At 37.7% G+C, this 24,099-nt stretch overlaps 1 protein-coding gene across 1 annotated transcript in view; it reads right to left on the bottom strand.

Moving 5' to 3' along the window:
* The window catches only part of LOC145687740 (E3 ubiquitin-protein ligase TRIM71-like), a 48,405-nt gene that overhangs the window by 15,396 nt on the left and 8,910 nt on the right, over nt 1-24,099 (bottom strand). The window contains exon 2 of the mRNA XM_081761188.1: nt 21,230-21,272. The gene's annotated coding sequence lies outside the window, so the exon portion shown is untranslated. The remainder of the gene's footprint in view (nt 1-21,229; nt 21,273-24,099) is intronic.

Here is a 24,099-nt window from a genome sequence, read left to right on the forward strand (position 1 = left end):
TTCTCCCGTTTACTCCCAGTTTCTTCATTCCACCATTTCATTCATTTCTCACAATCACCGTCTCCTTTAGCCTAACCGGCATAATCATGGGACGTAAAACTGAAAGATTTCATTTCATTTCAAACATAATACTGTGTTTGTACCAACCACACTGAGATTAGTTCATTGCTTCTAAAGTAGTTCGATTATCAATTACAAAGAAACGTTACAGGATAGAAATAGTTTTGTGTATATATAGACTTCCGGCCGCTAACTTGCGTTTGTTATTGTTCCCGCATAGTTCTACTATTACGCATTAGAAAACAAGACCACGTTACTGATTTTAAACACTGAGCAATATACTCAGTATGCCCTTGGCATATCTTAATACTTAATGTAACGGAAGATCGAAATAATAACAACATACCACTGAGCAAAGAATGTACTTGTGACAAACATGTCATTGTAATCATGTGATACTGACATGATTTGATATCTATGAGGGGAAAGCTTTTCAAATACGCTACATTGCTGCTAAATGCTAGAAGAGTGAAGAATTGCGTAGGTCTATTGAGAAAAAAAGTATTATACTGTACATGTTTGCTGGTAGCTGAGCTCTGGAAGAGCATAGTTCAGCTCTGACGTCGAATGACCGGAAGCAGGGGTGTCCATATATGCAATGTTGCCAAACCAAGCATCCAAATTTCAGTAGATTCCAGTAGATATAATAAAAATTAGTAGTACAGGGTGTCCACATGAAACCTCTCTGATTACGAATATTAATTACATGGCAACTATTAGTGCCAGAGAATAACGGTTTGCGGCATCTTGAAGAGCAACTCAAACAATTTCCTTCTTTCTGTTTTTGTCCATATGTGCAATTCTATATGGGCTCCGTTAGTAGCTCTCAGAATGTTCAGTCAATATTCCATCTCCCGCCATGTGTTGTGTAGCATGTACGGTGTGATCGGGTTGATGGCTTCTTCAATTTTGTGACAAGGAGCAGGAATATCATGTACAACTGTGAGCAAAGTAAATGACGTGTCTCTTTATTTTGAAGTTTTTTGAAAATATCTCAGTTTTCTTTATATGTTGGAAATTTCGGAAGGTTTCTCCAGCAGGACAGGTTAATAACAAACCCGTTTTTAATATTTGTGTTAGATAGTAGCTTAAAAGAAATAAATTAGAAGCGAAAAACATTAAATCGACCGAAATTACGAGAATTACACACTCTGCTAAAGTGGGAAATTTTCAAGAACGCGAGGGAATTCTGCAGTTCAACGCGAAGCAGCGACATCTATGTCATTGAGAGAAATGTGGATTAAATCTACAAACGAAAATTTTAACGAAATATTTCCAATATGTCTTGTTACATGCATTATCTGCAAACTCCAAATATATGAATCTATATTAAATATTAACGTATAGATAGAGCATAAAGTGGAAATTGCCTATGAAAAAGGACGAATTGGTAGCACGATCGTAATGAAAAATCGTCTTTATCATAGAACAGGTTCAATTCATGCAAGAAAACAAATAGCTCAGTTAGTTAAAGCAACTAGTCTGTATGCCAGAGTTAGTTGGTTCGAACCCCGTGAAAATACAACTCTCATTTTTATTACTATGGTTATTTTATTTATTTTTTATGTGGGAAAGAATCAAATTGTAACATATGTAAAACTCATGACGATCAAAAAAAAAATAAAAAAATAAATCAAAGGAAAAAAATGTCGCTGTCGCACTTGGATTAGTGTCCCTAATTTTTGTTTGCAGAAAGTTTCGTAATTATTTTCCCTGTGCTCACTGCTCACTACATGCTCACTGGTGCATAACGAATGTTTTCCAGTAAATGTTAATTCTAATTTGGAGAATTTTATAGATTCACAATGTTTATCATTAAATACTGTAGTCTTCTATCTACTTTTTTGGACACTTCTATAGGAGATTTCCCTATTAAATGTTTAATTTTCCTTATATATATATTTAATTACGGAAAAGTTTTACAATGTATTTGTTTTGAATTGAAATTGTTTTGAATTTACCACATGAGGTAAGTATCCCGAAGGAGGAGAACTAAAGTAACTGATATTCTACGTAAAAGCAAGCAATTGTATCCTGGTTTTTCCTCCCCTATGACCACTCATCTTAAAGCTCTACATGTAATGATTCGTGTCACATAATTTCGGCTCTCCGAAGACATTCATATTTAATAATAATAATAATAATAATAATAATAATAATAATAATAATAATAATTATTATTATTATTATTATTATTATTATTATTATTATTATTATTATTATTATTATTATTATTATTCCTGAATATGCCACCCTTTCGTAATGGCATCTTCAGTTTAAAGTACTTCCTTTAGTAATAATTTGAGCAACCACGTAACAAAATTTAAAATGTAGGAGGGGCACGACGTTTTATTTTGCCCCTCTCTTTTCAGCACCCTCCCAAAAGAAAGTATTTAATTTCTGACAAGCAGGGCAGACAAAATGAATAAGAAATATATTTAGAGCATCCTTTCCTCCTTCTTGAATGGAATATCACGTAGCATTTTTTTACCGAAGATGACCCTAGGCCGTTATGGTTAGGTAACAAAAGAAATACGTAATATATTTATAGTGCCCCTTGACTGTAATATTACCGCTTCTTTATTTGTTCGAGGGCGCACTGCACTACCAAGGGTGACAAAAAGAATAGGAAATGTGTCTAAATATTACAAAACACTTTATATTTTGTCAGAAGCATGGCAGTGTATACACAGCATTGCTTTCGTTAACAAGTGTTTCACCCTTGAGTCGCTTATAAAATTAGGCAGAATAAACTTTCGCAGATCGTTGCTCTAGAGGGATTTGTTCACGATGATTTGGTGCCGGGCTAATAATGATGAGTATGTTTATTTACATCACCGTTAAAGAAATAGAAAATTTTCTGAAAGGAACTTACTTAGGAAACATCAGATCCTCCTTATACTTAGCCAGAGCCCATTCTGAAAAATTGAATCTGGTGTTCTGAGTGAAAGTTCTATGGGACTATTAGAAAAATATATGTTCCCGTTTCCAAGCTGATGGTAGAATTTCTGAAACAGTTATTGAATTACGTTCGAAGCATAGGCGTAAATAGCGCCCCCGCAACCCTATGGCGTGGGGACCGCACAAGCTGCAAAACCAGAAAATATATAGAAAGTACGCAGGGGCGGACCAGGCCAAATTTTCACCCGGGCAAAGTGACTTTTTGGCTCCCTCCTCCTTAGTACTAGTCGATACAGTCCCCTTAGAACTATGAAACTCTCTTCTTCCATGGTGAAATGGAAAAAGATTATGTAATTGTCGCTACTTCACAAGAATATAAACCAAAAAGTCAGTAGTAAACACATAAAATTTACATTTTGAGGCTCGTTTTGGCGCCCCGGGCAGTCGCCCGAGTTGCCCGGCCCTTGGTCCACCCCTGAAAGTACGGTCGCATAACTAAGGGCTGCGGGGGAGAGGTTAACCTTCATGTTATGCCACTGGTTTGACGTGTTTGAAATGTTCAGTAACTGATCGGTTAGTGAAATAATTTCGACGGTTACTGATATTTAAAGTTTACCTAAGACAAAGTTACCTAACCAAATACGTTTGATATCGCGATGTCACCATTTGATTTTTCCTCACATAAAAAAGAGGAAACAATAGTAATGAAAACCCTTGCTCGTACTGGGATCGAATTAATAAACATTCGTTCAGACTAGTTGTTCTGACCAACTGAGTTTCGATTCCTTAGGCGAAAGAAGTCTGTTATATTACGAGGCATGCTTTTCATTATGATCGTGCTGTTAATTTATTCTTTCGATCGGTAGTTTCCACTGTTTGCTTCACCTATATAAATAAATGTATAGATTCATATATTAAGAGTCTTTGGGTAATGTGTGTAATAATTTCACGACAAATATACTTGCCTAAATGTATGCTATGATTGGCTCTGATTGTCTGTTCCTACGGAGTTTGGAAAACAAATACGTCAAAACTGTTCGAAGTAATACGAACACGGCTTAAGAACAGGAACGGAACTAGGTTATCACTCGATTGACCTTGAGGGCAAATCACCAAAGGGTAGCTATAAACGAAAGTTCAGCAAGCATTTCTATGGAGTTCTGTTCAGTATCACGGTTCTCTGCCAAGCACGTTTTTCTTAGGAGGAATATTTTACAAACCTAACCTTTTGATAGAGCGCAATGGTAGAGAACCAAACGGAAGTAATTCTTGCCATTGTTAAGGTGGGGTACCACCATGTGCAATAAAAATGTCACGTCTCCTTGAAGTGTTACTTTATCGAAAATAACTCGTTTTCCTTTATATATTCGAAGTTTGTGAAGGTTTCAAAATGAGGAAACGTTACTGACAAATAAGGACGCATTTAGGGATGGGTTCAGGGGGTCTGGACGCCCTCTGAAATCCCAACTTTTCTGTAAATTTAACCTAATTTTGGGGGTTATTTTTAAAACTTTTATTATAATTTAGCCTAATATTGAAGTCAGAACCCCAAATAGTTTTGGACCGCTCCCGAAATAAATTCCTGCATACGTGCCTGCTGTCAAATATATTTACAATATATTCGTTAAATAATAAAGTAAAATAACTAAATTAGGTGCAAAAAGCTTCAACACGGGCTAACTTTTGTCCACTGCCAATATTGTTAGAAGGGATATTAATAGCAAAAACTCCTAGTCAATGCTGAACCTTGGAACTTCATCCCGAACAGCAAGCATATTTTCAAAATACACTCAGCTCTAGCCAGAAGGCATTGTAAGCGAGTTACGTTTGGCAACATCGCACGGAAACAAATGAATGCTGCATTGCATTCTAACCCGTTCCTACTACTACTACTACTACTTTTGCTATGGATGTGTATAGTACAAGGGCAAACTTATTTTAATGAAAGTAGTTTAATGAAAATTTTAAAAAATAATCGTTAAATCACTTTTTGAATATTATTTTTAATCTTTTTTAACGGAAGAAGTGTCATATTTTTTTTAAAAAATAATTAATTTACTCACCTTAGGCAGGGTTTGAACCCACGGCCTCCTTACTAGCATATTGCCCCAGCTCACTCGGCTACGAGAGCAGATACCATTTGGCGTTTACTTAGGTCATGACTCGTGATGTCACCAACATGTTCACGATATAGACGTCATTATTTTTCCTACATTGCAGAGTCCCCCGAGATTTGATCATTGTCTACTCAGACTGAAATTGTCATTTGGAACAAACACTTTAATATTAAGCGAAAAATTCCTTTAAAATAGACAAAAGTTTCAGTTTTAAGAATTTTCATATTTTTGCCTTTTCCCATAAGGAGGTCATAGCCTTTACACCGAAGAGCCCCCCCCCCCCCGAGATTTGATCATTGATCACTCGGACTGAAATTCTTATTTGCAACCAAAACTTTAATATGAAGTCAAAAATAAAACTTTTACATCAATTTGAACTGACTGGGTTCCGGTTCACCCCACTATTATGTTTAGTTAAGTGGTAATTTGTGACAGCTTCACATCATCAAAAGAATCTTTCACTTCACCGCCCCCCAGGAATCCGTGCTGGATCCGCCACTAGAATCAATAGACACTTTTACTATTGTTTTTGTCACCCTTGGTTGTGTAGGAGCTCCCTCGAACAAATAAAGAAGCGGTAATATTACAATCAAGGGGCGCTGTATATTAGTTATTTCTTTTGTTACGTACCCCTAACCGCACAGGGCTACCTTCGGTAGAATAAAAAATGATAGGCAATATTCCAATTATGAAGGGGGAGAGGATGCTATAAATATATTTCTTATTCATTTTGTCTGCCCTGCTTATCAGAAATTAATTTCTGTTGGGAGGGTACTGAAATGAGAGGGGCAAAATAAAACATCGTGCCGCCTCCCACATGGTTGCTCAAATTATTACTAAAGAAAGGATTTTAAACTAAGATGTCTAAGGTTACTAAATTAGGTAAGGATGGCATATTCAGGATTATTATTATTATTATTATTATTATTATTATTATTATTATTATTATTATTATTATTATTATTATTATTATTATATGTTTTTGGAGCGCCAAAATTGTTTAAGACGTACCATGGTATGTAGAGGTTTAAGATGGGTGGTCATAGGGGAGGAAAAAACAGGATTTTTCTCTATCTGACTCTCTAACGTAAAGATTATGTGCTGAAGATAAGAAGCATCATCAATCTACAATTGCTTGCTTTTACGTAGAATATCAGTTACTTTAGTTCTCCTCCTTCGGGATACTTACCTCATGTGGTAAATTCAAAACAATTTCAATTCAAAACAAATACATTGTAAAACTTTTCCGTAATTAAATATATATCAGGAAAATTAAACATTTAATAGGGAAATCTGTTATCAAAATGTCCAAAAAAGTAGATAGAAGACTACAGTATTTAATGATAAACATTGTGAAACTTTATAAAATTCTCCAAATTAGAATTAACATTTACTGGAAAACATTCGTTATGCACCAGCAAGCATATTGTGAGCAGTGAGCACAGGGAAAATAATTACGAAACTGTTTGCAAACAAAAATTAGGGACACTAATGCAAGTGCGACAACGACATTTTTTTTGTATCGTAATGAGTTTTACACATATGTTGCAATGTGATTCTTTCCCACATAAAAAATAAATAAAATAACCATAGTAATAAAAATAACAATTCTACTTCTATGGAGTCCGAAACATCTATCTGCGGCATACAGACTCGTTGCTTTAACTAACTGAGCTACTTGTTTTCTTGCGTGAACTGAACCTGTTCTACGATAAAGACGATTTTTCATTACGATCGTGCTACCAATTCGTCCTTTTCCATAGGTAATTTCAACTATTTGCTCTATCTATACTTAAATACTTGGCATAGATTCATATATTTGGAGTTTGCAGAAAATGCACGTAATAAAACATATTAGAAATGTTTCGTTAAAAGTTTCGTTTGTAGATTTAATCCACATTTCTCTCAATGACATAGATGTCGCTGCTTCGCGTTGAACTGCAGAATTCCCTCGCGTTCTTGAAAATTTCCCACTTTAGCAGAGTGTGTAATTCTCGTAATTTCGGTCGATTTAATGTTTTTCGCTTCTAATTTATTTATTTTAAGCTATTATCTAACACAAATATTAAAAACGGGTTTGTTATTAACCTGTCCTGCTGGGGAAACCTTCCGAAATTTCCAACATATAAAGAAAACTGATATTTTCAAAAAACTTCAAAATAAAGAGACGCGTCATTTGTTTTGCTGATAGTAGTACAAGTGTGGCGTAGACTCTATCTTTCACATAGCCCCATAGGAAGAAATCCATAGGGGTTATGTCGGGAGATCCCGGTGGCAAATGAGTGGGTCCATCGCGTCCAGCCCATCGCTGTGGAAATGTTCGGTCTAAAGCCCTACGAACATTTAAACACCAGTGCAGTGGGGTACTATCTGCTGGAATATCACATTTAGTTGCAAAGGAAGTAGCTGTGGAAAAGGAAAGTGCTCAAGCATGTCCGCAAGTAATAGAGATCATTCTCGATCCATTCCAAAATCTCCATTGCAAACCTGGTTCGTTTCGGTAGGTTATGGAGCTGTAGCGACTGAACGATTTGCACCTTATATACATACAAACGCAGTCTTCTATGGAACACCTTATGGACCATTGATCGTGGTATGTTCAGCTCTCGTGACGCTCTGTGAACTGACTTTGTTGGTCTTCTAGTGAAAGCCTCCCTGACCTCATCCACGGTTTCCGCAGACATTCGTGCTTTGCCTGAGCCAGACTATCGGTTGACACTCCCCGTGGATAAAAACTTCTCAAACCATGTTTTAATCTCCACCAGGATCCTGCCGCCTACAGTCGGACAATTTGTCCATGCCGACCAGATGCCGCGGTCGGATTGCCGGCCCCGGACACCGGCGTTTTTCCGCGCGATTTTCGACCGCGACAAATATTTGCCTTGCCGAGCAGTCGGCAAACAGCCGGAAATGAACATTAAATGCGCCGGCGCCGCCGTCGGAAAGTGCCTTGCCGAGCAGTCCGCACAAAGCCCTAAGGCCTCTTTCACATTATCCGGCGATTTGCCGGATCCGTTTCCGCCTGTTTGCCGGATCCGGTTTCGGCCCCTTTCATATTATCCGGCGTTTTGCCGTGGACGAAAAATATGCGAGCAGGGTTGTTGTGCAACTGAAAAAACAAAACTCTGTGACTCTTGTCGTGTTCTGGTGGTTGTAATGGACAGACGCCAAATGTGTTTTCTACTCGCCTTGTTGAGACACAGGCAGAAAAAAAAAAGTCAGAGACACATATGGATTCACCCTGATTTTTCTAGACTGTTTCCAGAATTAAGGGAAGACGAAGGAAAATTCTTTAATTACTTTCGTATGTCTATCGCATCGACTATTGTCATACATTAGTTTTGTTAACGTGGCTGCAGTGGACAAATGCAAAATAATATGCATTTTATTCGCTTTGTTATCAGGCCCGTAGCCAGCACAAAAATTTAGAGGGGGCCCGGTAGAAGTTAGGGCGGGCCCGACCCAATCATAGTATAGTTCATCACCATATTGTAGTTCATTTGCAAGCCTACCGTGAAACTTTTAGGGGGCCAGCGAAAGTTTAGGGGGCCCGGCCCCCCTAGCCACCCGGGGATACGGGCCTGTTTGTTACCGAAATGAGAGAACATGCCACATACAGAAAAGATGTGCACTTTTTATTAGAGAAACGGTATTTAGGAAGAGATTTTTCTATACTGTTTCCACAATTGATAAACTTGGGCAAAATAGCGGCCCGGTTCTGGATATTTAAAATACCGTTCCGGTATTCAACTGTTGTGACTGAGAAAACCAGGCTAAAGTTCTCTCAGGATAGTCAATCGTTGCGGTCTATCCGAGAATCTGAAGTCAACATTCAGCCACTAACCCCAAGACTGGTCTGTAGGCATTATTATTATTATTATTATTATTATTATTATTATTATTATTATTATTATTATTATTATTATTATTAGCTGTTATGCCCGTTCTTCGCACGGGTCAGATAAAATATCAATGTAAACAAACTGAACAATGAGAGAAGAATTAAGGAGCATTTCAAAAATTAGATATATTTTGTGTGAATATATATCCAGCAACGTACGTGTTTTCATTGGGAAGGCCGATGGAGGCTGAATCTGAACGTAAACACTATCGGGAGTATCAATATACATCTGAGCGACCTCGATAAATATGAATTCGACACAAATATTGGTCATTTTCTACTACTTTTACATGTCCCGGTAAACGCCCCCTGAGACCCCTCCCTGGTTCGAATTGTGAAAAAATTGCCTCTGGCCTTCATCCGATACTGCAAAAACAATGAATGTGACACTAACATCTGTCATTTTCTACTACTTTTACTTAGAAAGTAAACGCCTCTGTGATCCTCTGGTTCCAATTTTGAAAAAACAACGCCTCTGGCTCCCAGTCGACGGGGGCTGGATTTGGAAGACAACGCCTTGGGAGTATCACCATTCATCTCAGCAACAGCGAAAACTATTGATTTGACACTAATATCGGTCATTTTCGATTATTTTGCATGTCTCGCAATTCTCCACCCCGGTGACTCCCGGCCCGCATACAATGGTGGCTGAATATGAAAATCATCGCTAATGAAAGTATCACCATTTATCTCAGAGACCGCGAAAACTGTGAATTTCACACTAATATCGGTCATTGTGGATTATTTTTACATGTCGCGGTGATCTCCTGCCCCAAGTTCCTTAGCTGATGGGGACTAAATGTGAAAGTAAACGCTATCTTGAGTTTCACCATTGAGCTCAGTGACCCCGAAAGCTGTGGATTTGACATAAATATCGGTTATTTTCGATTATTTTTACATGTCTCGAAATTCCTCCCCCTCCCCTCTGGTGACCCGCGGCCCGCATACAAATGGTGGCTGAAGTCATCGCTAATGGCAGTGTTACCATTGATCTCAGCGACCGCGAAAACTATGGATTTGACACTAATATCGGTCATTTTCTACTACTTTTACATGTCCTGGTATACGCCCCCCTGAGACCTCCTGGTTCGAATTTTGAAAAAAACTCATCGGCTTGATCTGGAGCCTGGACCAAGGTACCCGTGACCAAATTTTGGTAACTCTCGGTCCACTCGTAAGGTCCCCAGGCCGCACAAAGACAGACAGACAGACACATAAACTCTTTATTTTATTTATATTAGATTATTATTATTATTATTATACTACTTCGGGTTTATTCTTTTGTTTTAAGCGTTTCGACTATTGACTCAGGTCTCTTTAAAGCACTGCTCTAATCCCTGAATTCAGAGGACTATTCAAGAAATTACAGCCAGATAATTATAAAATATATAAAGTACGGTATATTTATCAAATATCACATCATGAATTCTCTCTTGCTTTGCGTAGCAAAATAGTACATAAATATATAGCAAAAGACTGTATTGCTGAAATATTTGATAGTGTATATTTCAATTTTGGGTCACCACAAATTTATAGAACCTCATTTGTCCAGTGCTACCCGGACATCTCCCAATCTTCTATTACATAGAAAAAATAATTTATATTGATTTCGACACTTCGGTAGTATTGGTCGTTTTCAATTAATTTTACAAGTCATCTTTCCCCATATATTGTATGTACAGATTTGGTTAATTACTCCAGATGTACTGGGCTAGAACATAACCACATACACAAACACACTCCACACACACACAAAAGCACACGCTCCCATAGACCTATTATAGCAGCCACTTTCTGCTCTTTCCTGGCAACACTTGCTTCCTCCCCCAACACCCATCCGGTAGTTTGCCGCGTATATGTGAAGAGCTTCATTGCTTGTAATGTCCCGCTTGGCTATACACGGCAATTTGCCGCACCGGATTCTAGCAGGGAGATCCGGCTGTTTTTGCTCGCCGGATAAATGTCCGGCGACCGCCGCACATATGTGAAGAGCTTCATTGCTTGCAATGTCTTTCTATCTCGTCCGGCAATTCGCCGGAAACGGATCCGGCAAACTGCCGGATAATGTGAAAGGGACATAAAGGCGCAGCAAATGCGCCGGCTCCGCCGTCGAAAAGAGGCCGGCAAAAGGAGTCGGAAGAAGGTCGAAGAGAGGCCTTTCCGACTGTTTTGCCGACCTTGGCGGTCGGTAACAGTCGGCAAAGAGTCGGCAAAGGGCATTTTATTTTACGATTTTCGACCGCTTACCGCCTCGGCAAAAGGTCGGTAACTTTGAACAAGTAGGTCGTCGTGCCACCGCGGACGGGTGCCAGCGGCCTGCCACCGTCGACGGCGGCAATCCCTCTTTCCGACCACGACTTCCTGATGGGGATGGTCTTGACGTCTGGTGGATTTCGCTGGAACTTTCGTCTGAAGTCCTTTTGCACAGTTATTGGTGATTTAGACTCAGCCAACCATGGGCGGCGATTAGGAGGGGGGGGGGCAAAGGGGAGCAGTTGTCTCCACACTTGTTTTAGGTAACCCAGTAATGTATATAGTTTAATTTAGAAAAGTAAAGTTTTTGTATGTATTTACTGGCTCATAGAAAAGATGGTGCCATATATTTGCCGTTCCGTGAGTATGTATTGGTTGTCTTCCCGTGGAGTAAAGAATACTACAGGAATTGTGTTTTGATTGTCACAGAAAATAACCATAAAATTAACCTATTGGAGCACAACAATTTCAGTATACTTTCACTTCTTTCAAGGGCTCGATATATTAGTCAGCCGCTTTGAAACTAATTCAGCCCGCGTCAGGTACCATGGGGTCAATTTTGACCCCAAACACTTATACTAACAAATATCCTTCATTAGGTAAACCCGAGCACAAGTCTGTAGTAAGCATAATTCCTGTCTGAAACCAAAGTGAAAATACAAAAAAAAAAAAAAGGCTAGAAGCAATTTCGAATGTATTAAAAGTTACAGCACTGTGAAGAACGTGAAGAACACTGGGGCCAATTTTGACCCCATGGTACCTGACGCGGGTCAGAGAGCATTTCGCGAAAGAAAAAATGTCTTTCACAAGTTATTTTTTAATTGCACAAAAATTGACAGTTCCTAAAATGTCTTTTCTTTCTAAAGTAAGGGAAAAAAGCGTAATAAGAAACAACTTCTATCTTTTCCATTGTTTTGTAGTGCAATATATGAGTGAAGTTGTGTGTTAGAGGTGTATGAGTGTATATACAATTAAATTTAATGAATTCAACATAATTCTAGGTTTTAGTGTTATTTTGTATAACTGGAGTATGAAGTGATTCTAAGTATTGTTGTGTTTTAATGTAGTCCAAGAAAGTAAAAACTGCACCTAATGGCAACGAACATGTTTCGGGAAGTTGCAAAAGCAAATATTTCTTTAAATGTCGTAGCATATGCTTGTAGTATTTACTGTCTTTCATTTTTTAAGAGTGATAACATACATTTAATAGCATGTGTGGAATTAAAAATTAGGTTGTTCATTAATCCCTGTTTCAATATGACTTTTGCAAAACAAGCATCATTATTTATTACTATGATTAATATTATCCTTTCTAATTATTTGTTTTGCAAATTTGTTATTCAATAATCTGATCACACAGTTTTCCAGACAGAATTTTAAGATGTTCATGAGCAAGGAATCAAATTTCTTACACTTTCGTTGTTCAAGAGTACAAAGGGCTACTACCTACTGGCGGTTGCTCTTGCTCTTGTCAATTTACTTAATAAAATATGAAATACTATATACGGTATTTTAACTGAAAAAGATAGTATATTATTAGTTATACAACCTTTTGTCAAACAAAATATTTGAAACAAGCAGGGAAACTGACATTTATATGCAAATATTCAGATCATGTCTTGCCCCCCCCCCCCGCATTTTTAACGTCCAACCGCCGCCACTGCTGAGCCAACCACACCACACACTTTGCTCTCTCTTATGCTGTTGTCATCTTTGTTCGTGAACACCAAGGTGGCCACCAAGCTGGCCACAGAAAATACACACTCTACCGCTACACTTGAATGAGGAAGACCAAACGATTTTAGATACAAGAATTTTAGGAATGATCAAAAAATGTATTAAAAGATTGCAATCTTCGCCAATAATTAGTTTTTTGGATTAGGTGCCACGAAATTTTTGGAATAGCCCCTAAATCGAGTTTTCGTATCTTCTACGGAATAAGCACATCATACTGTGTTAAGTGATATTTTGGGTTTGGCTACACTATATGTAAGTTCTCCAGATATAAGGCGTACAAGAAAATGTTTGATTTAAATATATCAGAACTTTTGATCTAATAAAAGTGGCTTAGAGTTCCCGTATTTTTTAAAACACTATTTCATAAGTTTTGTGTGGTGCTATTACCAATAGTGAAATATTGCTGACAACACACCATTGCTGCACGTCTTGCAAATAAGAACAAAAATAAAACACTGAACTGCTGAACAAGGCACTATTCATAAAAATAAATACTTTACATGTTACGTTTCGATCTTCTAACCAAGATCCTAATCAGACATACACTCTCTGACATACACAGGCTGTTAGAAGATCGAAACGTAACATGTAAGGTATTTATCTTTATGAATAGTGCAGTTTTGTTCAGCAGTTCAGTGTTTTATTTCTGAAATATTGCTATTTCGTCAAATTTGCCATTCAGTGTCAATCTGTTGAAATTGTTCAGATGCAGGGACGCATCCACGGGAGAAAGAAAGCTACTAGCTCTGGACCCGCCCGAACTTTTTAAATAATATACTTGTGTGTTTTTCTTCTGCACCGAGAGTGCAGTCATGGAGAGTCCTCCCGCCCCGGGCTCCTTCCAATCTTTTGATTTTCGACACCCTGCTACAAAAATTTCTGGGTGCGGGCCTCTTCAGATGTCTTTATATTTGGAAATGCTGTTACAAAAGAAATAATAGATGTAAATGACTGTATTGTTGTGTGATCTAATATTTCACTAACTCTGATGATAGTGTCTTAAAAATTAAATTTTGAAAAATTTTCCTGTCAGGCTCTATGTGAAAGTCCAAACATCTTGTTTTGAAGATATGTGTATCTTATGTCGTGGGCAGTGTGCGAATTAGATATTTATATTGGGGGGATAAAATTAGGCCAACAGGACTTACAGTCTGAAGATGCAATAATTCAAAATGAGACAATAACGCCCTACTCCCCACCATGAGCGTGTCTGGCAAGTTAAAATTGGGGGAACGGAAACGACTAAAAAAAAAAGAATGCCACTAGACCCCAACTGAATTTACGCCAAAATTATTAGTAAATGGTAATTTAGTCTGATTATGAGCTAACTGGATCATCATACTACGTTTACAACGATAGGTTAAGCAAGACGTAGTTCCACCAGTATTTGTTGTTCATTTGTTTTCGATGGGGTCCAAAATCGTGAGCTGCATATGGAACTTACAATGATTATATTTTACATTGACTTATAAATATTATAATGAAAGAGAGAATTACTTTTTTTTTTTTTTTTAGGTTTCTGAAAGAGGAAGCTTTGAAGTTCAAATAGATCAAAGACAAGTAAGAGAGGGATATTTATTTACATGAAAATAAAGTGGAACATTCACCAGCCTATGTTTCTGTACGTAGAAGACGCAGGGGAAGGCGTTGTACCTTTGAAACAATGTACCTTTGAACACCTGTGCTTTTCTCGAATTCAGAGTTACCTAGGTGTAGTGATTAAAATTCGTTTGAAAGAGTAAATGAAAGAAAGCACTACAAACGCGTTTGGCTGTTGTTTACTGAGTGTTGTGCCGTGCAGGGACGGCATTAAGGGTGGGCGGGGGTGGCGACGGCCCATCCGATGGATAGCCTCGCCCACCCATCCACCCACCCTGACAGAAGTAAAATAATAAAGGTGACATCCTGTACTTCAAAAGCAATAGATATTACTTTCGATTGTAATGTATGTTTCGATCTTCTAGGACCCTGTTTAACTCTACAATGAACAATGATTTTAAGTGGGATAGGCAGTCTTCACCCTAAAAGTGAACGCCTCCTCTCATTTGAGAAAATTGAACGATTGGCATCTCATTGTGGATGTGATGTCGATAGTGTAGATGTGGAACTGAAACTTCTCCCGAAAGTTTTGAAACGTTATGAGGAGGAAAAGCAATGCAAAATTACATCCGTTTCTCAGTTTACTGAAGTGATGGATCGTTTCAAAATTGCTTTTCATAAAATTCAAAAATTAGCCGTAATGCTGTCACCATTCCTGTATCTAGTTCACCATGTGAGCGTTCTTTCTCGTGTCTTCGGTTAAAACATATCTAAGAAATCGAATGCCAACGGTCGCCTAAGCGATTTTTGTTTCCTTTCAGTAGAAAGAAAACTTGTAATGAGTATTGCTGTAGAGGATGTGGTAAACGTATTCGATCCTGGACATAAAAATCTACGCATTGCACTTCATTGAAGTGCAGGTATAAAAGTTTATTGTAAGCTTGTTCGTACCATGTGATCAGCCCTTCACTTTAAAATACATTGTTGTCTCTGTGGATTATGATGAAGTTTTGTTAATTGCTATTCTTTATCCAATTTATATTTTTTTTTTCAAACTTGAGTTTCAGTTTCCAAGATTTTTGTGTAAGGCATGATCAAACAATCATGCTGTCGAATTTCCCTATTCTTTTAGTAGCATAGGTCTTTGCTGTTGCATATAGAGATCACGTCATAAAATCTAAATCTAATGTGCACAAATTAAGAATATATGAGAGAAAATATAAATGATTTATATCTTTTGTCTCCTGCTTTTTTATAATAAATCCTTCAAATAGAAAAATGTTTGCAGTAGCCTATTTTATCCTTGTTTTACTTTACCTACTTATTGTGTATTTTATGTTATTGACGAAAAGTAGAGTATTATCTGTTAGTCTGTGTTGTTTGAATCTTATTTTATTTCTATGTACTTATGTGCATTCTTGGAGGGAGAGGAGGTAATGCTGCATCGACTACACAGTACACACCGTTATTATTGTTTAAAAAAACTGAAAGTAGAGGTAGTGTGTCTGCCACGCGAAATTCGGTAGGTCGAGCATATAGCCACGAACTCCCGCAGCCCATCCTAAGTCTTGCATTTCTTCAGTTTCACCAGGCGAATGCCGGAATTGTACCTTCTATAAGGCCAAGACAGCTGTTTTCTACATCCGTGTTCCTCCCCTATTTCAGTCTGAGCCTTAGCTAACTAAAGAGTGTAAAAATTGAAACTAGATTATTGTCAAAAATCTCTACATTGCCCAGTTCTCATTTTCATTGTCCGTCCACCCAGCAACTAGGTCCGCCTCTTTCCGCCCACCCCATCAAACGTTTCTGTCGCCGTCCCTGGTGCCATGTAATGTTCCTTTTATTTTTTCACCCCCTAAAACGAAGATTTTTTTGTAGTTACCTTTTGAGTTTTGTGCTCTTCGGTTTTCGCAACTTCTGATATTTATTTGTCCAAACTTGGGGTAGAATCATTGGTGTTTACAGCAATATTTTTTAGTTTTAACTTCTGTGTAATATTTAAGCTAATTGAGAACTTTTTTTTCGTAATGATGACCCTCTTGTACCTATGAATATTAATGCATCGTGTACCTTTGAACGATAAATAATACTATAAATAATAATAATACAATGTAAGTAGTTAAAACAATTGATATATTTTATATAGGTTAGGTTAGGATATAAAGTTATTAATTATAATTTTAAGTAGTTTCTAAATATTCGCTTGTTGTAAAACATATAAGGTTATGTTAAGAGTTGTATATGCTCAACTTTACTGTTCACAAGTTTTTGTTAGAACTTCTCTTCAATTTTTAATTTAATTAATAAAATTTCAATTCTGGGGAACATTTTATAGCTAAATCTTTTATTGCAATTTATAACTATTAATATTTGTGGCTTCTTTTTATATTATTGCCTCAGAAACGTTGTAATTACCACTTTGTTCAAAGGTACAAGAGGGTCTGTTCAATGGTACATGACCATATAGTACCTGTGAACAAAACACATATATTCTTATTATATCCTACAAAAGCTATTGCTAAGTACATAACATGTTTAAAAATCATCCTATCTGATAGCAAAGAGATGACACTTCAAATATACGACAAAAATTGGGGAAAAGTGCTGAATATTAGCACCAAAATTTCGAAGACGCTAAAAGTGTTCACAGGTACAACACCTTCCCCTACTGTTTGGAACTGAAAACGTGAGTTTTAGATCCTTACACTTAGGTTTGGTGCCGAAATGAAAAAATCACTTAACTCACCCATTCACCATGATTTTCTTCCATTACTGATACAAATTTAAGTTTGCATATAATATGTTTTTCAGGTAACTACTTTGCATTGACATAGGAATTGTACTCTTAATACTATCCACTAATTTATTCTTTCTCTACCTTCCTTTTTTCCTTCTACCATACCTCCTACATGTCATTCGGAATATAATTTACTCTAACAATATCTTAATATCTTCTTAATTACTTCAATTTATATTCTTTTTACCCATTATTCGCTGCGTACCTCATTGATTCATTGTTCCAAATTTTCCGTTCACTTCAAAGTGCAATTCCCAGAACTCGAGTATTTTGTGCTGTCTTCTCGTAATGCAACGTTTCTGCTTCTTACAACGCAATACTTTTCATCCCAGTCCTTTCTGTAACTCCTCATTGAGTGAACCACATAGTATGCTATTCATCACAATCATCTTAAGGATGTTTCACCATTTTCCCGCCGTTTCTATTTAAAGTTTACATTTTACAACTACGTTAATAATACTATGTAGGTATTGTAATAGGCATCTAAACTACTGCCTTGCTCAGACGTGTGTCACAGCCGAAATCATTTAACCATTACTGCTTTAATCTTTTTCATATTTATTTTCATATTATATTATTTTCAGAGCCTTTCCTTATGTTCTCTGGCATCATGTTAATTTTCGATTCATATTCTGTGGTAACGACCATTTCATCATTAGTCCTTCTACCTTCTATAATCAATATGTTTCCCAATCAATCTATTATTCGATATTCTTCTAGATAGTACTAGTAAATGATGTTAGTGGGAGATTATTTTTTCTTAATCACTCTTCCCATTTCGTCATCCTATATTATTTGCAGTATTCCAACTTTAAATACTTGGTTCATACGTAATTTTTTTTCGAAACCTTGATATTATATCCTAAGCTTCTTTAGTATATGCATTCGAGTCACTTGTTGGAGTCCTATGTTCTGTGATATACACCCTGTTTCAAAAAGAATATACGTAGTACAAAGAATTATTTTGTCCAAACTATCGATCGCTGCGCCTCGGCTCGGCTATTGGAGAAACGAAAACATAATCTAGTTTATATTAATAACCGCTAGATGTTAGTTGTCTTCTGTTTTGCTTGGTAACCGTCATATGTTTAAAATGGCTACTCCGCAGCAGAAATCATTTTGTATTCTCGAGTTTGCGAAGTGCAGTTCCGTGATTACAGTGCAAAGACGTTTTAGGTTGAGGTACCAAATTGATCCTCCGAATGGGTGGAACATTCGCAGATGGTATCGACAGTTTGTAGATATAGGATGTGTATGTAAAGGAAAAAGTCCTGGCCGCCAATGTATCAATGTGATGTTGTTCATGCCGCTGATGGAGGACATATTGAACATCTTTAATTTGAAATTTGAACTGTAATTTGAACTTGAGAGGTTCGTAAATATATGTGTAAAATTTCATATTCCTATGTCTTAAAGTTTAATAAATATATGCATTCGAAATACGTATATTCTTTTTGAAACAGGGTGTATATCGAGAGAGACTGTAGTGGCAAGGCAAATTAAATATTATTACATTCAGTGATGAGAGTAGTTTTTGTTTTCAACAAAGTGACGGACTTGTGCAAGCATATAAATTTGCAGGTGAACTGAAAAATCCAGCGTCTATCCATTTGCCTGGTAATTAGTAAGAGAGGGGGCGATAAGCTACATATCCGCCTTTCTTAAGGAGAATATCACTATTATGTTATACCTAATATATAACAACACATAGAAATATAAATTCATTTATTCTACCTCTCTGTATTTTTTCCATATAGATCAGCATTGGTCAATTTCATCTCAACAAAATATTGGGGGGCAAGTACCCTGTCCCTCCACCACAGAGGCCGTGCTCCCCACACATATATATGATTAATTCAATAAATCTACTGGCAATAACTATATGTATATATTATCTGACATGTACACACCACAACTAACCTTTCTGAACGTGTTTAAATGTTGAACTCACTCTTGTACCCATAGCATTCCGAGCGATATCCACGATCACAATCATATGTCATTTTTTCCGCTCATATTGAAATCTTCCACACAACTAGCAGATTAATCTTACGAGAAATGACAAAATCAATAAAATTTGGCGTTATACTAACAAGGGAAGGGAGGTAGATTATATATCTAAATGGAAGATGGTTTATACACCAATTGAAAGCACTAAGGACGCCTATTAAGAAACTGTAATAAAATTTAATTTATTACTATAAGACTTTCTATTTACAGGGCTTTTTGAGAACAGAACTGAACAAAAGTGTGTTTGGAAATGGTAGCACTAGTGTTTTGCTTAAGGGGGGCGAGCGGGGCTCGACGAAGAAGTAAAGGGGCGAAAAATTGAGGAAGAAAAAAGAAAGAAGAGAACGAAAGAAAAAGAAAGAAAGAAAATATTACTTGGAATATTACTAATATGTACTAAATCCTCCTCCTGCTTTAGGAAGTGGTCCTATAATGTTACTCATTCTAGGAAAATATATGTGCCCATATATAAAATGGAAGTAAAAGGTAATAAAAAGTGCTCAAAATCAAGGAAAAGCAGGTTTATTTTTGAAATTTTTATTGCGCTTCGCGCCAACCATGGTGGCGCGTCGCCGCTCGTCGGTCAACCTCAGTCATATGTACGGGGGCGCCGTCGTATACTCTCGCCCCGGGCACTAATTTTCCACGTCATTGCACTGGGGGCACAGTAGTTTTCTGGAGGAGATTGTTTGATGGAGGCAAGCAACATTGGATGAGCCAAGTCATCTTGTCGCTTTCGATGTGAACCTAAGTACATGATTCCAAAAGTCACATTTTGGTGGGCAAAACAATACGTCTGCTAGATAAAAGCTTAGACCGGTGTGTGTTTCCCTTCATTTTCATACGAACGTGTTGCCTTTTCTACCTTTTTTTATTCCCGTAGTTGCTTCTTTCGGAGAGTTAAACAAAAACTGCAATTCTTCTTTTCTTTATAGTATTTATAAGTCAAAGCATTACGTAACCATTGTATGTCACTTATGTAGCTCACAGAGCCGCAATTATGGGGGAGCAAGCGAGGCACGTGCGCCGGCGTGTGGTTGGAGGGGCGCTTAAAAGGGAGGTTATATATCAGTATTTTTCTTGACGGTATTTAATACTTTTCATCAGAGTGCGAAATCATGAAATCCAAGTGGAAGGAGACTGGAAAAAAGAAGAAAAAAAGCTCTGCGCACTTCTCGTGAGGATTGGCTGGCGGGGATTACCTAAACAAGCCATGAGTTGTCAAATTAATAGTTATGCATCGTGAGTGATGATAATGATCCTGAGTTGAGGTGTGAAATTGGACTCGAAACCGGGGGGTGTTCGTATTCGTATCTCAGATGGGGCATGAAGTGGCACGAATATGAAAATAAGGTTGCTGTAAAGTTTTCCACAGGGTTGGTAAAAGTGAGACTGAGAGTTTCGAAACACTTGGCATTTTTAAAATCAAGAATTGCAATTTCAAGTTTCACCCCCCACACACACACACAATCTTGTAATGCTCGCTACGCCGCTGAATACACCCAGCCGAGATTTAGAAAACCAGATAGTATAAAGCAGTCATTTTGAACTCGCCGATGTATAAAGTAAAAACTGGCTTTCATGATCACGAGCAAAAGAAAGAGAACAGGCTGAGCAAAGAAGGGGAAGGAGGAGTAAAGGTGGCATGGAATAAAACAAGGTTGGCAGTGTTCGATTGTCATGAATCCACAAAGTAGTGTTTCTGCAAAACCATCGACTACGCCTTGTGTTTCTATCACAACTGTTTTCTATCAGCGTTGTCTTTGCTGTCTTCTCCTTGCTCTGTGCAAGGAGCTCACTGAGAAGCGGAGAAGTAAACTGTGACGTCAAAGAGCATCCAGTTGGAAATGGCTGCTGTAAATCAATATGAAACAAACAAATTCTAAAAAAAAAAAAAAAAGAGTAAACCCTTACCTGAAGCTGTTTCTCCTCAACTCCTATGTAGTTATGTGGCAACCTAAGCAATAAAAATAAATATTGTAACAAAACCAAAATATGACAGATATTACAAATGATCTGTTACATTAGTACAGCTGAATTGCAATTAAATTGAATTACACATATATAGAAATCTAGAAGGTATAAAATTTTAAGTTACAAACAAAAGTACTTGACAAAGTACAAAACTTACGAGAAATAATACTTGGTATATTTACATTTTACGAACGGAACAGGGGATCAAGGTGATTCAGTCGAAGAGTGCTCACCTTTTGTTCTAAAAATCCCTGAGCCAAGAGGGTTTGTGGTGAACAGCATAGTTTCTATGGGATTTCTTGAGATTCTACCGTTCGTTTCTATCTTCTCATTTCAACAATTATATCATAATCATTCATATTCATTAGTTTGAATACAGGGATTAATGAAGAAGATAGAACATATTGATAGGTATCTGGACAAAGGTGATATGTCCATTTTTCTTCGAAAATCAGGTATTAACTGATATGGATAATACCCGATGTGTTTTCGCATTTGTAGCACATTACATAAAAACAAAAGAACCTCCAGTAAATATTCCATTAACAAAAACAAAGTTTTGCATGAACCCCTGATTTAAGAGATGCCTTGAATTGTGTGTTCTGAACAAAATGAAAGCATGGACATATCACCTTTGTCCAAATTCCCACCGAATTTTCGGGACAATGAATCGATTTCAGAATTTTGATATCTATTACCGTTATGCTCTGTAAAAAGCAGAATTGGAACCGGAAGTAATATTAAATTTGAACCACTTTTGTTTCCGATAGTGTTTTTGCAATACTCATGGTAAGTTACCTTGAGACGCTGAATCGTTTGCAAAATACCGCTTCTCTCTATCTGTTACCGTTTTTGTTCTATTGTGATGATCATTGAAACCGTAAATGATTAATTTAGACCACTTCCGTTTTGAATAGAGAGTTAACGGAAGAAGCTGATCCTATTCTTGAGACGCTAAATTGATTGCAAAAATCAGCAATCGTTTCTGCAATTGTTTTATCGTTTTTGCTGCAACCGTTTTATCGTTTTTTCTCTGATACCTGTCGACAGACGGACGGACAAGACTTCTGACAATTATGCATAACACAGTTTGGAAGTTTAATATAATCGCAAGTACTGACGGACACTGAATTTTACAACATTCAGCTCATTTCTAAACAAAAGAAAAAATATTTCTCGCCATTTGGTGAGTTGGTTGAATTGAAGTTTACCGTCACTTTCCGCATCCAGACTACATGAGACGCAAACCTACACCTTAGCGTGGCATCCAAACCACATGAGCTTCCACCAGAAATCAAGCCGGAGTCTCCCGCACCAAAAGCGCGTATCCCAACCATATAGTCACAACCAAAGGTGTCCAAACTCATGAGGTCGGCGCTCACGAATTCAGAACTCACACTCACTCGACCTCAACCTCACGAAGTGAGCCTGAGGTCAGATTGGTTATGTGAGCGTGAGGTTAGAATGATGTTGTGAGCGTGAGGTTGAGTGAGCGTGAGGTCAGACTGGTTATGTGAGCGTGAGGTGAGATTGGTGATGTGAGCGTGAGGTTGAGTGAGCGTGAGGTCAGGCTGGTGAGGTGAGGTTGAGTGAGCGTGAGGTCAGACTGGTGAGGTGAGCGTGAGGTCGAGTGAGAGTGAGGTCGAAATGAGTTTGTGAGCGTGAGGTTGAGTGAGGTTAGGTCAGACTGATAATGCGAGCGTGAAGTTGAGTGAGATTAAGTCAGACTGATGATGTGAGCGTGAGGTCGAGTGAGTGTGAGGTCGAAATGAGTTTGTGAGACTGAGGTTGAGTGAGGCGTATCAAAGTAGACACCTGGTTCTTCTAACAACAGGAAGAAGTATATTGTAACTCGAAAACACTGTAGATTTTTGTTCTCTACACAAAAGCTTCTTTTTCTCTATCTGAAGATAACACCTGCTGTGAAACGACCATAGGCAAGCAGGCAGTATCTTTGGTCTGCTACTTTTTTTTTTTCATTGGCCAACTTGTGATAGAAGTTTTAGTGTCTTTGTGATCAGGTATTTCTTAGAAGCAAGTAGAAAATAATCATGGAATGTCTTGGTGTTTTGTCAGGCACACTGGAGTATTTGGCCTCGAAATCTGGGCAAGAATATTCATCATTTAGTATCATAAAATAATCGATTAAATTAAATTGCTTTGTTTTTACCTACATTTTTAAAGATACATTACCGCCAAAACTTGTTTGAATATTTTCCTTTGTCCCTTTAACTATAGTTTTCTCTTGTGATTTCGCTTGCCATTGTTTAATAGGGATTTTGTAGGCTAAGTCAGTGTTTTATTTACGAATTTTCTAGAGGGGAGGGGAATCTTGAATCTTGGGCTAGCAGTTAACCACATAAAAATTGCAGCCCTCCCCCGCCCTCGGCCGAGGAGAACCCATCTCTCCAACTAATTGGGCGCAATTTCCCTCCAAATGTACTATTCGTCCCCAAAACAGAGTGCTTAAATTCTTAGCGAGATTCCCGCTCCCCAATGAGTTTCCACACTGGTTTACATGTCGAATACATTGCAGGCTAGTAGTAGAAAAACCAGAGTTCTGCGCCACTGACCCTCTACCCACTTTCTCAGTCCCGCCTGAAGCAGACAACGAATTTCCCAGTGCCGCCTGACACACTATGCCGGAAGACACAGGGAGGATACGAGAAATCGAGCATCGTGAACCGTCAACCCACGGTATTTTACGACCTCCATTTTAGGGGTGAATTTGTTCCCTTTTATGAGCACTTTTTAGGGAGTGTACTCGTTCTCTTTTACGAGCACTTTTTAAGGGGTGAACTCGTTCTCTT

This window comes from Thermobia domestica, chromosome 6 (assembly GCF_964235325.1).
Source record: "Thermobia domestica chromosome 6, izTheDome1.hap1.1, whole genome shotgun sequence".
Lineage (NCBI taxonomy): Eukaryota > Metazoa > Arthropoda > Insecta > Zygentoma > Lepismatidae > Thermobia > Thermobia domestica.